Source organism: Haliotis rufescens, unplaced genomic scaffold (assembly GCF_023055435.1).
Source record: "Haliotis rufescens isolate VD_foot unplaced genomic scaffold, xgHalRufe1.0.p SCAF_23, whole genome shotgun sequence".
In the NCBI taxonomy this organism is placed as follows: Eukaryota; Metazoa; Mollusca; class Gastropoda; order Lepetellida; family Haliotidae; genus Haliotis; species Haliotis rufescens.
In genome coordinates, this window is record NW_025963924.1 from 318,802 (window position 1) to 335,577 (window position 16,776).

General features: G+C 37.4%; 1 protein-coding gene across 4 annotated transcripts in view; it reads left to right on the forward strand.

Annotated features, from left to right (window-relative positions):
* The window catches only part of LOC124140119 (prickle planar cell polarity protein 3-like), a 159,571-nt gene that overhangs the window by 107,273 nt on the left and 35,522 nt on the right, over positions 1 to 16,776 (forward strand). Inside the window, exon 1 of one of the 4 annotated variants that reach the window (XM_048401612.1) lies at positions 14,064 to 14,145. The exons of the other annotated variants lie outside the window; for them this stretch is intronic. The gene's annotated coding sequence lies outside the window, so the exon portion shown is untranslated. Of the gene's footprint in view, positions 1 to 14,063; positions 14,146 to 16,776 lie in introns of those variants that run through there. 4 annotated transcript variants of the gene reach the window in all.

Sequence of the window (16,776 nt, forward strand, 5' to 3'; positions counted from 1 at the left end):
TGTAGATCCTTGAACAAGCACATCTACCTCACCCTCCTTCCCCATATGTATATCCTTGAACAAGCACATCTACCTCACCCTCCTTCCTCATACTGTAGATCCTTGAACAAGCACATCTACCTCACCCTCGTTCCCCATATGTATATCCTTGAATAAGCACATCTACATCACCCTCCTTCCCCATATGTAAATCCTTGAATAAGCACATCTACCTCACCCTCCTTTCCCATATATAGATCCTTGAATAATCACAAGGTGTTTATATACTTGTCTCTTGTCTTTCTTTTGTTTAGATTTTGTACTTCCATAGCTGCATGTAGCTCCTGTGTGTATGTCCGTGTGTAGTGATATTCACTGCCCTCCTTCTACCCCAACACCCTACACCCTGCTTCCTGACCCCCATCCAGTGTAGTAGTACAGCTTGCTTTTATACAAATCATAGAAGACATATATTCCACAGTCATGGTGCAGGACTGGTTACTTCTGTATGTCTTGCTGGCCCCATTTCACAATGTTGTTGTGTACATTTCTATAGCATCCCCACCCCCTCTAGAGGAATCCCACACACTGTCTAACCCATACCCCCTCCCCACAGTATCACAACGCCCTACTCAGTGACCCCCATTCCCATGAAGCAGCACCCTCACATCCCCCCACCCCTCCCCCCACAACATTGCTACACTCTGTCAATGAACCTCCCAGATGTGATGGAGTCAGGAGTCAGATTTGCCTAGGGCAGTTGCTAGGTGTTGGGTTTCATCACAAGTGGGGGAACTGACCAATCAGGTGTTGTCACAAGCGTGGGGGCCTGAGCAGCATAGCGTGGAGACAGACTGTCTCTCTCACTGTACCGCTATACCTGTTGATGCTGGACTAGCTAAACAATGCTTGATTGATCTTACAACGGATTGACACTCACTGGATAAGATCAGGCAAGTTATAATACGTGCATGCAACTTGGTACAGGCAATCTGCATTTCTGAAAGTTTGGGGCAACTTTGGTAAACTTTTAGGACAGTCTCTCTTTCCCTAAAGGACAGAGATGTCAATAGGGGCCAGTTGGTCAGCTTGACCATTCATATTCTTATGTTGGACACTACAGACTAATGCTTGCCTCTTGACCACTTTTTTTAAAATTTGGTAAATATTGCAAGGCATTTACACTCTCCCTTCAGTTAATAGTTCTGAGCATACATAATGATGATTTAGTTGATGGTGAATGTCTCTTTAAATGGATGTTTCTTTAGTAAGCTTGTCATTTACATAAGCTTACCCCTTTGTGTGTGTATCTCTACATATGTTTTATAAGGTGGGAATACTATTAAATTACCATAACATATCTTTTCAATCTACTCTTTCTTTAAGTGTTGGTATCTTTTTTGCCCTATATCTGTGACAACAAGCTTAGTTATTACATGTGTGAATGGTTGTGATTGTAAGTTGGACAAGGGTGTTTGGTCACTTAGAGGATAACATCAGCACTTACAAGATAGCGCGATCACCCACAGATAGCCTACTAGGAATAAATGAGCTCCAATAAGCTTAAGTGTTAATGTATGCCTATTTAATCCTTTAATAGACTATCATTATGTAATTATGTTAATCACCATTCATAACACACTTGATATGACCTAAACTTACAAAGGATCATTTGTTTTCCAAAACAATGTTTTCAATTTTTGGAATGTTGTTTTTTTAAACTCTGGTGATTATCTAGATTAACAGAATCCATTAGTTTTTATCATGGAATCACTTTGGGTTAATTGAAAAACAGATGGGATAGCTTCAAAGTGTCCAGAAATTATGTGAAATTATTAAACATTGTTATTTAACCTGTAGTGAGTGAGTTGTCAGGTGAACGAATGTAATTATCCTACTTTTGTTTATGCTATGAAATATGTTGAAACTGTATTTAAGTAATGATTTTGTAACAACAACTTGTTTTGAACGATTCTATTGTCATAACAACTGTAGCTTTATCTATCCCAGTCATCCGATCATGGCTGCATTTTCAAGAAAACTGTGTCACTATCTAAACTGAAATGTACATGAAGTCCTCTTACATGGCAATGATTGATCTTATGTTCGTGGAAAGGTCTGCTGTATTTTAAAGACTGTAAATTGGAGTCAACAATTACTGAATTAGAAACTAGAGTGGGTCTGTTTGGCTTCTACAGATCATAATTAGATCAGCAAGTTGACTTAGTAATCACACATCAGAATAGTCTGCCTGTTTAGCCACCTTCTGGTGATGTATTGAGCGTCCGCCATGTAGATAGTCTCACATGTATACACTGCACTGCTTATCAAAAAAGGGATATGTACATGCCGTTACATTCAACATGCAAGGGGAAATTGTATTAACAGTTTGTTATGTGATTTAGCTCCCTCTACAAGGGATTTTGTTATTTGCACTTTTTGGCGCTGTTCATATCAATTTGCTGACTTTTGATATCTATATTATTTACAACCATAATTTCCTTGGTGTTTTGGTTTCATGTTTATTGGAAGAGGTATTGTTTTTACAAAACCTATCAGAAATGGTGTTTCTTTGTCTTTGTATCTGCTTCAAGTTAAAATAAGTTTTGATTTTTCATTGAATTATTTCTACATTGTCTGACTGTTGCACACTTGAGAAATAATTCTAATTTTGTGACTTGACAGATTTCATATTTTATGTATCCATAGCAAGGTCTCTTTGCTTCATAGACTAGCCCTGACAATGAATATACATGGTTGAACCATAGAACAGAATTTTAGTTGATTGCACATATTAAATCTTAGTCAGGGTCATGATTGAATACTCTACAGCCCAGAACATGTATATTGATAAATCTATCATCCCACTGTGTATATTACATTTTTTGTTTGATCCTCTATGACTTAAACTAAAGTGGGATTGGGTTAGATGAGATAGATCTCCAGAGAACTAGCGTATGTGTGATTCTCAGGTCATATATTGGATTATTATTCTGTCAGCATAACTGATAGCTGAGGGCATCACCTCTGGTATTTTCCATCTTTGATGCTTCTCGTTTGACGTAAAAGGTCACGCCAACTTCACACATTGGACAGGAACTGTAGACGTGTATTCAAATGTATTATACTCCCTGATTGATATAGATGGAAAACAAAAGGTTGCGGATAATTGTGTAATGTCAGTTATATGTCTTAAAGGAGAGAACTGCGATGTTCTTTCAACTCTTTGGTAACAGACTTTGAAGTGTCTTTGTAGTTCTAATAATGTAATAGTTGGAGGCGGTCTTGGGAATGTGATTATGAAATGGTGGAGGCTATGCACTTAGAAGCAGTGGTAGATTGTTTTGATGAAATCCGTGCAGCGGTTGGGTAGCATAGTGGTTCTAGTGTTTGCTCATCACATGATGACCTGGGTTCAGTCCTCACATGGGTGAGATGTGTTGTACCAAATCCTACACTGTGTGTTCTGAACCACTGAGGCCTGTGAAGATGAGGGTTAGAATTGGTCTTCAGCAACCCTTTATAAAGTTAGAGGTGACTAACAGGTGTGGGTGGTCAGGCTCGCTGACATGGTTGATGCAAGTCATTTTATCCAAATTGTGTTGATTGATGCTCATGATATCAATCACTCTATTGTCTTGTCCAGACTGGATTATATACAGACTGCCTTCATACAGCTGGAACATTGCGTTAAACAAGAAACAAATGAACAAATATTATACTCATACTCACTTCTAAACAAATTACAATAACCATTTTTATTTCTTGTGCTTCGAGTGACTTAAATGAGGTTTTAAAAGAAATTCAGAGTGGTTTCATGAATAGACCCAAACAAGCAAAAACCGAAGCAAGTCTACAATACTACGGCAAGTTTTGAAAATAAAAAAGTTCTCTAGGCTCTGGGTAATAAAGTACTCAAACAAAGAACACCCACAACTGGAATACTGTGTCTTGCAATACCCACCAGCCATGACAGATTTACTATTGTCATATGAAGAAAAATGGGTGTTCCTAAACTAAACTAAACTAAACTAAACTAAACTAAACTAAACTAAACTAAACTAAACTAAACTAAACTAAACTAAACTAAACTAAAGTAGTACATCCCCTTTCACACTGCTGGAATATTTCTAAAAAGAGGACAAGACTAAACTAGCACTCACAGATTGACAGTAGAAATCCTATTTGTAGTGGGTTCCAAAATCTGTTTTAAACTTTTTGCTAAATTGAAATAAAGTTTTAGTGAAAGGATAGACATATATGCTAAACATACCTTAGTTTCAACTTGTGAGGACCAGATGGGTTTTGTAAATGTCCAGCTCCCCCTCAAACCATGCAAAATACATCTGCTCATACAAAATAAAAAGTTTGGAAAAGAATATCTGTGAATCATTATTTACATTTTTGTAATACCTCTAAAAAACCTCCAAAGAGACCTGACTGAAATCCGGCTGTGTGAGACCCTGTGTTTTATGCTTTGTTTAAAAGTGTAGATACAACAAGCATTTGACTATCTGTAGAAACGTCGCCATCTTTCCTCGTAGCAGATGTTTTACCTCGGATAGCAAGGCGTGCCTAAATCACCTCAACATGCACATGTTTTGCTTTCATAAATACACCACGTTGTTTGACGATAGTTGAACTTCGGTTACGTTTTTGGTAAACCAAGGATTGTTTAAGTAAGTCTTGGTACAAGTTGAAAGGTTTAGGATGCAATCTTTCCGTACAGCTGTCTGGTTTGAAAACAACATTTTTTGGTCCAATTTATGCCCATTTTTTTATGGTAGACAAAAATGTTGAAGTCTTCGCTTCCCCCACTTCTCTCAGTATCATCCGATTTAGAATTCCATCAGCCTGTGCTAGCACTGTAATCTAAGGGTATGGGGGGAAAAATGGAAGGAAAATACAAAAGTATAATGGGTTTTCAAAACCTATTGGTTTGCCAGTCAATACTAATTATGATGGTTGGTTTTATCAGGAGATGTAATTAGATTTGGCTGCTTCGGCAGGTGCTATAGGGCTGATGAATCCACAACCCTGATTTCGTTTCAACATTCATAGTTCAAAAAAAGATGATGTGATGTTTTTTGTGGATTTAAAAGAAAATGGTATGATCATGTGGAGATTTTGAATTCTACAATCTGCCTGGTTCCCAGTTAGGTCTGCTGAGAGGTTTCAATCATTGGAAAGGAATTGTTGCTCTAGTGTTGCCTGTTAATCCACACGGCCTGTAGCAACACTAGCATCAAGGGATTGATTTTGATAATCTGAACTTACACAATCTATGCTCGCTTAATCAGTTTCAACATTTGCAGGTATGAACCGATCAAGTATGACCAGATAAAAGTTAAAGTGCTTTTTTAAACATTTTAAAAATATTGATGATTTTTGTAATATTAAACAATACTGCCATTACTGATATGTTTCTTCTCAAGTCTCAGTTTCCAGTGTTTATTATTTCATTCCTAGTTCATGTGTTTCAGTCATGTTCATTTCAGTTGTAAGTTTTTGTCTTGTACATTTCAGGTGTTAATATCTGTTGTAGATTTCAGCCTTCAAGAACTCAGATATTTAAGTCTTGTTGATTTCAACCTTGAAGAATTCAGATATTGAAGTCTTGTTGATTTGAATCATGAAGAATTCAGATATCGAAGTTTTAAGCTGTGTAGAGTTTTGTTATAACTTTTGGTCTAGTACATTTCAGGTGTCAATTTCTGTTGTAGATGTCTTCCTTGTAGAATTCAATTGTATGTAACTTAAAATCTTGTTGATTCCACCCTTGGAGAATTCAGTTAGTTAATTCAGTTCGTCTGGAAGATTTGAGTCTATGTTTCCCTCCGAGAGATAGCACCTCATCAGCAGCTGAAGACAGATGCCATGGGTGTGGCAGCAGGACAGTATGTCCATCTCTTTGTATAATGTCTTCAGTATATCACGGCTGCCATGTTTATTTGTGTGGCTGACAGAGCCATTATATATATTTGTATCATCACTGACCTGTGTGCATCTATGACAGCTGGTACAAGATGGCCACACCTGCCAGAAGCACTGAGAACTCTCACACACACACTGGTCAGTGACAGGTAGTCGGTGAACAGGTATCTAGAGCCGTAACTTGCTGCGAACAAATCCCTATCTCACCCTTTTTTCACCACAAGCAGTATAGTCTGTCAATAGTGATGAAATGAAACTACTGCTAAACTTTTCACAGATTTGAGAATCTATTTCTTGCTCAGATAATAGATGATAATTGCCGTTGTTTCTGTTTGCTAAAATCCTAAATATTACAATATGTAAAGCTTGAAACATATCAAGAATATTCTTTTTGGATGTTGATATTCTTTATTCATACATGTGAACAAGGTTTGAAATCTAATTTGCCTTTCCTAAACATACATGGTCCAGTGGGTTCACTCTAACTTGTACTGACTATGAATTTGAATGTGGTTGTTAAGTCGTCTCTTGACAACAAATATTTCAGTGATGCTCCTTACTTGGATATTTATTTGATTTTAATGATGTCTCCAATGTTTAAAGGCTTAGTGTTCTTGAACAAGGCTTACAAACTAAACGCACAGGTAATGAAGTCAAAGAATGAAATTAGTAAGGAACATAATTTGTTATTAATACATTCTAAAACATATTAATAAAAAATATAAATAGATTTAATGATCTGTATCATGTCTGACACTTCTTTGAGAAAACAATGAATGTAATAATGCCAGACGGAATGCAAAATTGTCTGGCAATACCATTAAGAAATACCTTGTCATAAGGTCAATAACACAACTGTTTATGAATATGATAACTCGATAACTACATTAGGTTGTGAATAAGTCAGACATCCAGCTGATTTGTGGCTAGAGCATGCTGGGAAATGGGCCGGTGATCAGTTCTGGCCATGCTCTCCGTCAAACAGTCAGTCGGTGTCACAACTTTTAGGGGCCCCCCAGGGTGTTGTGCATGATTAGCTCTGTCCAGACTGTTAGATACTCGTCACTGATTGGTCAAGAAGTGTTGAATGAGTGTTCTGATTGGTAACTTGGTGTATATAAAACAAACGATTATTGTGTCAAATGGTGGCATGTCAAAGGTTATAAAACTAAGACTTTGTCGAGAAATAAATCTGCCAAAACTACATGTAGTTAGACCATTAATATCTATCCAATCAGTTTACATGAAAATCATACACTTCCCAGTCAGAAAAGACAACACCTCACTTTTGTATAGTAACATCAGGCCTTCAAGCTACTTTTCTATCGGTAAGATATTTTTCACTGACAATTTTTTTCAGTTATTCATACTCATGCAATTTTTCATACGACAACAGTAGGTGTGTGGTTTACCATAATGTTTTATTTGATTTAGAAAAACAAACTGTAGATTGCTTTTATAGAAATCAGATGCAGTGGTTTGTTAGATCAAAGCTCTGGTTAATTCAATGAGCATTACATGGGGCTTTTATTGTTGGTGTAAATCTTTAATGAAAGGGCTCAGTCTATTGTATAAAAAACATGACAGTTGACTCGTCAAACTAGGGAGTCTTTGAGATTCAGTGGTGAAAACCACAGCACTTACGCTCCTTAAAGGAAAACCAGAGGTGTGAAATCTTTTGTAGGTGCTTTGTGTTGTCTCACCTGCATGTTTGTGTGACTATTAGAGGTTTCATGTGAAAGGCTGACCTCGTTAGAGCAGGTGAATGGAGAGAAGCGGGACTATTAACATGTCTCATGAGTTTCTTTGAAAATGTTCTGTGCGACCATCCTTGTCCAGTGATGAGCGGGGATACCTGTGAAAGTCGTTATCACCTGAGATTTATTGTGTGGCACAGATACAGGCGTTAACTGTTGCTAATCTGTGAAATACAAAAGATCGGTATTTGCTTTTAATGATTATGATAATCTTTGATCAAGTCAGAAGTTTCACCTAAACTTGGGCATTAGAAGTTTATGGGCATTCATTAGCTATGAGATTCTGAGAAATCTATAGTTGTAGCTGATAACAGTAACAAGTTTCAGCATGGGTGGATTTTATGTGCAACTGAACCCTTCAGACGACCAATCTCATTAAAATCAGAGCTTACTTCTCCCTACCGTTAAACAAAGATCTGAGGACATCCCATTACAGGTCACATCAGACCAACCCCTGTCAACTTTGACCGACCAATGGAATGACTTACAAGAAGTTGACACTAACCAATCAGAAGGCACTATCCTGATTGGATAATTCCTCGTAGATTCTCAATTAATTGTTTGCATTTTTTTCAACTGAATCATGATGCGATTTGTCTCTTATGTTGGCAATTTTTCAATATTTATAATGTCTGAATGCGGGCAGGTAACTTTGACGAATGGCAGGTAACACTTTTGGGTCACCAGCCCGACCATCTCTTTGGGTTTTTTCGTTATTTTTAAACACTGTTTCCATGAGTTGATTATGTTTATGTTTGTAACAAATACATTTTCTTTAGAAATGTCAACACTCTCTTCATATGGACTGAATTTCTGGTGTAAATGTGTATCTTTGATGGTTAACTCAGTGAGAAAAAGGATGTTTATGTAAATAAGTAGGGGCAGCTTAAAATAACATCAACATTTTGTTAGACAATACGTTCAGATTACTAGTTAGAAGAAATATGCTGCAAGTATATGCATATCAGTGCATTGAAGATGTGTTCAGCTGCTTGCACTAAGCTAGCAGGATATATGTAAGTACAAGTGCATATTTTATTCTCGTTCTACTGATTAAAGTAAATAAACAATCCAGCCCTGTTTCATTTGGACCGGTGTTGTCTTCCTACGCTGGCACATGCATGTTATCCAGCCTCGTTTATGATAGTTCGACTGACTTGCGAAGGTAAACAGAAGCCAGAACAAGGAGGCGAGCGAGATAGTTAGTATTCATTAAGACCATCCTAAGAGAATGTAGTTTTCTTTTACGATGGGTGCACTCGAGGGCAGTGATTTCCAGAGAATAAACCTCTGTCTATGACAGCAAGGACACGTGGGAAAGGTTAATCTGACGGCCTTGTATGATTTACAACTACAAGGAAACTAGAACATAATGAATGAGGCCTTTTTTCCACCATGCCCCTCCATCGCTAGGAGCATGGAATGCATTGGTAGCATTTTGAAATGTTTACGGTGACGTTTGAACAGTACTTTGTTTGAGTGTCTTGAGGTATGCCTGCTAAGGGACTCTGCAAGAGGCTGCATCTATTTCCTGTGTTAGTAGCCTAGAGACTGGATGTAAGATATTCTTGCGCCCGTCAGACACAGGAAATGGTAAACAGAATGGATAAGTGGGAGGGTGCAAGTGAGAAGAGGATGCAGCTTTGTGGCGAGTCAAAAAGGCAGAGGAAAAAATGTAGTCCATCAAAAAAGCAGGCAGCAATATCCTCCCCTTAATGAGTAGCATCGGAACGGTAAACACCAATAATCAAAGACTGGAAAGTAATGGGGGGCCTTGGCTCTAGGGCCTTATCTTTCAGTGGATCACATTGCCAGCCAGTGTGACACAATCTTGCTGTGGAAATACTGTCAGAATATTCCTCTTCCAGATTGAGATTGATTTTTGAAGAAAACGTGATAATCAAGCCATTTGAATTCTTTCTCTAATTCGTAACGCTTTTCCCTGCATATCACTGCCCTGTGTGCATATTTCCACACGCAACAACTGTGATGCCAAATAATCCATTTGTTCCTGCTGTAGAGTTGTGTAAAGCCACCCGATTCATTTCATTTGTGTAGTTAGGGCCGCGTGCCTCGTTCTTAAGGGCCACTCGCAGAATCAGTCATTTTCAATTAGCACATTTTGTGGCGTCCGAACCCTTCCAAGCTTCCAATAAATGGATGAGGCAATCTCAAAAAGCATGTGGGCAAACTTAGCTGAGACGTCTGTTTGAACTCAGCATCAGCAGCATGAGGAATGTGATACTCACTGCTAGTCAAATCCTCCAGATCATCACAAGGATTTGGACCAGTTACACCACATAATTCTGGCTTTTTCAACAATTGCTGTAATGAAAGCTTGGCACCACTTTGGCGAACATTACCAGAAATGCATGATGGGGGGAATAATATGACACAACCGCAACTGTCAATTTATTATACTAACAATCCTTTCAGTAATTGGTGGCTTATTGAGGGAAATGTCTAATGATAATGAAAATCTTCTTACGAGACGTAGTGTCGCTCATATGATGTTTAATTATCAGGGAACACCTTTGGGTCGTTTGAAGTACAAATCAAATTGAGACATTCACTTGGTTGAAAACCACAATATGTTAGTTAATTTTGGTGGCGTTTGAGGTCTTGTGCATTGCAAGAAAGGTTAACAGGGATGGGTAGCGATACATGTCAATGCAGAATTTCAAGAGTTCAGAACCAAGCCATGGAAAACAAGTTATATCTTCATTGTTAGATTACTTTCTTTTTATGTGCCTCCATTAATCAAGCAGTAAATGGGTACCCGGTAGGATGATGTGTTTCCAAATTTTCTAGCTACCAGTACGTAGTTTTGGTTCATACACACACCAGGGAGCTGAGATTGCAAGTAGGAATACACTAATCTATTGCCCAGGTAATATTATGTGAACTGTAGAATGTTGTGTGGAATCGAGCACTATGTAAGTAGACCATTACTCTCCATGTGATCATGCAATATTTCATACTGAACATTCATTTGTGGTAACATTATTACCCAGAATGCAACAGCAGGTGCAGCGTGCTGACAGGCCGAAATGGCAGCTTGGGTTCGCCAAGATTCCTGTCCAGTCCAATAACTGTAACCATATATCACCCAAGCCTCTCTGTGGGTACCCCAGGTAGCAGCGCCCCCTAGGATAGTGATAGTTTATTGCCTAATTATTCAGCTTACGAGAAACTAATTACATGTCGCCTTTTCCAGGTTTCCATACCAGCAGCACATGTCAGTGATAAAATGAAAATACCGAATTTATTACGTGTTATTGTGTTACCTGGTTGTTCAATCTGTTTTTAAAGGGTGATAACAAACCCGGGAATGAAAGTGGTTAACAATGATAGTTTAAGCTTAAAGAGAAATTTGCCATTAGATTTTTACTTTTTTTCAAGACTAGAATAGGAAATTGGTGGTAGAAATGGTAATGGCCAGAGTTATGATTTGGGTTGAACAGAGAAAGTAGGGTAAAGGCTAAAAAACAATATACCGTAAAATTTGTGCCATCTTAGATATCACTATACTTAGAAATGTTTGAATTCTGAATCCATCAGGAATGCCTTTGCAGACGGCATATTCCAGATCTGGAGCTGAGATAAGAGGCATCCTTTAGCTGGTTGACATCTTTGAGGAAGTAAACCTGCTTTGTCTCAAATTACTATACAGTCCAGTGCAAAAGAAACTTCCATTACCATGAGTTTTTTATATTTTTAATTTGTAAAAAAATGTTAGCCAGAAACGTTCAGATTTGTCTGAAATGGTCCTGTTCTGTTTCAGTCTAGAAAAATAATGTTATCTGAAACAGATTTTGAATGAACAATTGTAAATTGACTTAACAGGGTAACTGTGTTAAACCCACAAGATAACAAAAAAATATGTCAACCTATTTCTTCCTAAATCAGAGCTGTAGCAATTTCCTTCATTTGTTTGAACTATTCTTATGATTAGAGGGCCAAGTACTGCTGCCTCTTCCTGGTCCCAATCAGGCCCTAGTTGTGTTTATTTAGATGCTGTCATCGAAGTCTGTGGCTGTGCTCTAATTGTTGTTACAAGGTTCGTGTCATGTCTGCTCCCAAAGTAATTAGTCTAAACCATTGGAGTGAGGATTAGTTTTGTGATTGGCTTGAGACTGGGACCTCATCCTAATGAGGCTGTCTAGGGTTAGTATTAGCCACGATGAAGTGCCAGAGCTGGGACAATATTTCAAATAATACTGCTTATTTTCTTATAATAACAATACATCAGTGTTTCTTCCCAAAATAGTCCACGTTCCTCAAGTGATGTTCAGTGATTGTATATGATCATTCTTGACACAATCGAAGTATAATACATGTAGTTACATCTCAGACAGGCGTCGTGTATCGGATATACCACACTGCACTTGTGGCCATTTTTAGTCAAGATGCAATCCATGTTTTCTGTATCTGCCAAAAATAAGACAATATCAGAAACACTATGTAGTTTTACACACATGGAAATGACCTACAAACAATATTACAGGCAATGGGTCAGTCAGCATCTCTTCAATCAATTCATGACTTCATTGTCAAAAGCAAAACAATTGAGAAGCGTTAATTTTATGCATATAGAAAAAAATACTGCATTGTGTTTACATAAAGAAGTTTTGCTTGTTTACCTATCCAGAATTCTTTTGAAATAAAAATATGTTCAAACCATTTCAGACAAATTATTGAATATTGAAAGTAATGATATTTTCTTTGTCACAACGTTCTTCTAACATGGGCCAAATCACTAAGTGACAAAAAAACTTCTAAATCTCATTTAGAAAATTTTGACAAATTGACTATTTGCCTAGTACTATTATCGTTATATTGGACAGAAGTCAATCTTCACTCAGACGCCAATTAATTCTCACTTTCCCTGTTGATCGCTTGACACCTTCATGTGTGATGTTGTGACAGGGGAGACCACTCTAAGGATTATTCTCAATCATGTTTGTCTTGTCACAGAGAGATTAGCCCTCTCTGTTTGTTTAGTCATTAGGTCAGATAGATGGAGACTATTTAATGTTTAAACCTAACAAAAGACCCGGCCAGGTAATTATGGATGGCTATTGTTGTCATAACTTCAAGGAAACAATAGATCACAGTTGAGACATTAGGAGAAGAAATGGGAAGGGGTTAATTACCTGTAGCATCAGATCTGCCACCTGACTCTCTAAGTGTTAATGTTTGGCTTGTAAGCTACGAGTCAAGTCATGATCTACGTGGGGTGTTAATGTTTGGTCAATAAGCTTAGAGTCAAGACGTGGATGGTGACACGCTGCCTACAAAAACTGACTGTTGTACCAGCTCTTTAAGGTATGTCCTCGTGTCTACATCACATTAAGACCAAATTCCTTTTACATTCTATGGATTTAACAACTCTGAATGTTACAAAGTAAGTTTTACCTTAGCTTCTTAATTATTATTTTCATGCAACTTTATCTATGTGTTAAGAACCTGGACATATTGAAGCTAAAACTGTTGCAACACCATTACTTATGCACAGTCAGCTGAATCAATGATATTCAGTGATTTGTTCTCTTCTTCCATGATGGGATTGTTTTGTTTGAAACAATTACTAATTTCAAGAGAATCAAGATAATTTTGTGCCCATTAATTTTTTTGTTCTTTCATGAAGTTAAAAGTTATATTGCAATATGTTTTGCTCTTGTTTAGAATGTAAAATTTTGCAATAAGATGTTAGACCAGACAGTGACCTGTTGTCTTCCATAAGATAAGAGCTTTGTTACATAAATTTTCAGATTTTTAAAACTTTTCTTAGATGTTAAAAAAGTAGACAATTAAGATTCACTTTGTATTTTTGGACAAAGACAAATTAGCCTCACATAGCATCTTAAAGTTCTTGCTCTATCAATAAGACTGAACAATGCTTAATTCTCTTTCAACCAAATCAATAGACATATGAGATCCCCAAGGTGACAATTCTGTTCGTTTCAGTATTTTACAACTCATTTGTCAAGAGAAGTTAATCTATGTTGAAAGACACAGCATGTGTGGTTAAATACGTCACATTTTCCAATATTTCCAATTGTCTTCAACTGATAGTCTATTGGAAGTGCTAATACAAAGCATATTCAACCTTTAATGCAAATCTATGGACTTCATACAGATCGCATGTTGGTGTATTGCCGATCATTCAGATGGGCCTGCAGGTGTTAAGTGCTGTGGGGTATTTAACCGCCAATTAGCTCAATCTAAATGATTTCCCTCTTAACGCAACTGCCAGATATTCAGTGACTGAGCATTGAGGTTGAGGCCTGTGTTGTGTATGTTGTCCATTGTGATGGTATTAGCCCCAGGTGAGGCGTGTTATTGTTGTGTGGATCTGCACCTAAATCCAACCATTCTTGAGCCAACCATGGCCAGAGTCTGTTGTCTTCATAACAAGCTGACACAAACTGGGCTGTGATTTCTGGCACAATGCAAGCAGAGTCTTCATAAGGTTTGTAAATAAGTCTGTTTCTGATCAAACTTGTGCTTGTTCCTCAACATGGTTTGACTTTAGTTCTCAAACTTTAAATCTCAATTTTCACTTGTGCGTCCCAAACACCTGAATTTCCTTAAGAGGTTTCAATCCTTCTCTATTTTTTCAACAGCTTTAAGTTTGACCCTTCTCGCTGAACTTTTTATACCTTTAACCTTTCACTGTTGTTTTTCTGTGGCATGATGTCTTGAACCAGTTTCGTTTCCATTTTATCCCAAAATATTTGCGCACACACATATGGAATTAATTCTAGACTTTACTTTTGAGAGTAGTGGAATTTTAGCAGTATTGACAGGATGTGTTAAATTTATTGCATTGTGCGCTGTCTATTGTTATAGCGACACAATATGTTGAGATCAAGATGTAAAATAATTAATTTGGGTTGCATTATATATTCAAACCAATTTAAACATTTTCATAAAACTAATATTTTAAGCATATAGTTAAAGTATTATCGACCACGGTGGATGCAGGAAAGTTATTCTTGTTCTCACAGCTTTCTGTGCTAAAGCATCCTTTGCCAAAAGTTCAGTCAACATAATAATAGTAAATGGAACAATTCCATTAAATGGTAATATTATATACTTGGGAGCTACTGCTTCCATTTGGCGCTGACTATCATTAGAGAGCTAATCATCAACTAAAACAGTTCATCATGGGCCTGATGGATGCCACATTGGCTGAGGGTTGAGAAATTGATTCCATATTCTTAGTTATATTGATAAAATACTATATTACATTACTGCTGTTATGCTTTTAGGTTAATATTACAGATATTATTGATAACCTGAAGCAATAATAGAATAAGTCATTGTACCAGAAAAACCTGACTTGGCACGCATGTCTTTTGTCTTATTCGGTAATGCCACTCTCATCAGCTTGTGTAGAGAGTAGGTCATATCGGTGCCATGCTTTACCAAGCAAAATGAATAATGGGGGTAAAAGTAATATTTTTTCGAATTTCATCATATTATCAATGCTTTGATCATAATGGACAGTTCCATACTGAGAGAGCCATTCAAGAGCTGGTGCCACAATTTAGTTGATTCTTAGCATCCTGAGAAAGATTCATTTACAAATAACATGCATGGTTTTAGCGGGTGTTTTTCAGCTTTTACCTGTGTCCAGTTCTACTTCTCCTCCACCCTTTCTCCCTCACCCCATTTTTCTACCCTCTTTGAGTCTTGTCTGCTTGCCCAACTAAGAAGTCCCAACGGAATGTCTCGGCAATAAAATCTCCAAATGTCTATGCACATAAGAGCCATTGTCTCTTAAATAACAAGAAGACCCTTACAACGTTTCTCCCTCACACATGCTATGAGTATAAACCATCCATCCCTCCAGCCAAGCTCACTAACAAACTAACCTTCAGTGCCAGAGAGCTCGCCAACAAACACGTCTTCAGTGCAGGAGAGTTCCTGCAGCAGACGTACACTTCTCATTACTTCTCTCCGTAAACTCATGCAGATTCTCACACAAATAATGCTACCCATTTTTTCACAGGAATTTATGGTGTTGGTTAAAGTGATTAGTTTTTCTCATACATCAACTGGACCTATGTCCCTTCTGGAGTTTGTGCTTGAAATCAATTGGTAAAATAGCTTATGCAGTATTTGGGTATTGTGGTTTCCTGCCAAATGTAGATAGATGTTGGTCGTGGTAGATGTTGTTATACATAATACACAGCAAAATCTGAGCACTCAAACATGGAAACATTGAAAAAGGTGCTTTAAAAGGTTCTTTTAAAAAGTGTTCACAATTGATGTATTTTTATACTTTTTATTCACCATCTGTCAACATTGAAAACAGCATCAACACTGAATTTTGTGGTTAAACATCAAAGCATTACTTGCTGGTTGCAATGTGGTCTAGATAAGGAGTTGTACAATCCATACATTAAGATCTCATCTTATGATTAATTGCTATCTTGACTTGACATCAACTAAAACTAGCCTCCAGATCTTGAAATATATCTTTGAGGGACAATAAAAGGGTATATGTCCATGAGGGACTGTGAGGGACTTGGGCAATTATCTGCCCTCATTGTCCTGTCTGGGATGAGCCCCACAAGGGCCATGCGGATAAGCTTTATACAATACACAGTAGGGGCCAGGGGATGGACAACAGGAAATTGTTAATACCTGGACAATCAGGTCATTCTGATCTGGCCCTCTGGCCTGATGCAGAGTCTTATGCAGTCCCTGATATATATAGATATTGATGCTATCTAACAAAACTATAAAGACTGAATTGATAAAAGACAGTATATGTTCAGGTTGTGTGTTGTGTGTTGAGAATAGATATATAGGAGAATCAAGCATTAAGAACCTTGAAGCCATTTGCACGATCTTTGATTAAATATTTGGGCAGACTTGCCCCTCTGTTCTTGTATTATATATGAGCCTAACCTAAATTTAGCAAGAATAAATTAATAAAGGAGTCCAGCTCACGTCTAGAATGATTGGGCAAGTTTAGAATGCCTCAGCTCTACAAGTTTGTAGATATTTATTTTTGAATATAATAACTTTATTTTTGGGACTAAATGTCAGCCTATAGAAAGAATAAAATATGTCTGATGACATTTATTAG